We start from the raw sequence: 1,002 nt of genomic DNA, 5'->3' as shown, positions 1-1,002 counted from the left end.
CCAGTTTGCATCGTCTAAACCCGGGCAAAGTATAGACTATTATATATTGCTGGAAAGCCCTGGATGTCTACTTTCCAACGCAATTGGAAGCGCGCCATTTTTGAATTCTGTAGCTCCAGAAAATCCATTTTGAGTGCAGGGAGGTCAGAATCCAACAGCATCAGCAGTCCTTCTTCAATCTCTGAATCTGATTTTTGCTCAAGTCCTTCAATTTCAGCCAGAAAATACCTGAAATCACAGAAAAACACACAAACTCATAGTAAAGTCCAGAAATGTGAATTTAACATAAAAACTAATGAAAACATGCCTAAAAGTAACTAGATCCTACTAAAAACATACTAAAAACAATGCCAAAAAGCATATAAATTATCCGCTCATCATGAGGTCAGCTAATTGCTTGGTAATCATCTTGTTTTGAGCTAGTAGTGCATCCACATTGTTCAGCTCCATCACTCCTCTAGTGTTGCCTCTTTCAGAAGCATAGAAGTAGTCATCCTCTGCTACAGTCTCAATGACATCTGTGGCTTCTTCAATGGTCTTCTTCTTGTTCAGAGATCCCCTGGATGAGTGGTCTACTGCCTTCTTTAATTCATACGAAAGGCCTTCATAGAAAATGTGCAACTGCACCCATTCATTGAACATATCTGGCAGGCATCTTCTTGTCAAGTCTTTAAACCTCTCCCATGCTTCATATAGAGTCTCACCATCCTGTTGCCTGAATGTTTGTACCTCAGCTCTCAACCTGTTGATCCGTTGAGGAGGATAGAATCTTGCCAAGAACTTGTTCACCACATCTTCCCAGGATGCTAAACTCTCCGTTGAAAAGGATTCCAGCCATTTAGATGCTTTGTCCTTGAGCGAGAAGGGAAATAAAAGTAGTCTATAGGTGTCAGGATGAACACCATTAGACTTTACAGTATCGCATATCCTCAGGAAGGTGGTTAGATGTTGATTGGGGTCTTCTTGGACACTTCCTCCGAATGAACAATTGTTCTGAACAAG

Source organism: Arachis hypogaea, chromosome 19 (genome assembly GCF_003086295.3).
Source record: "Arachis hypogaea cultivar Tifrunner chromosome 19, arahy.Tifrunner.gnm2.J5K5, whole genome shotgun sequence".
NCBI classification, from domain to species: domain Eukaryota; kingdom Viridiplantae; phylum Streptophyta; class Magnoliopsida; order Fabales; family Fabaceae; genus Arachis; species Arachis hypogaea.
Note: the sequence above shows the minus strand (reverse complement) of the source record.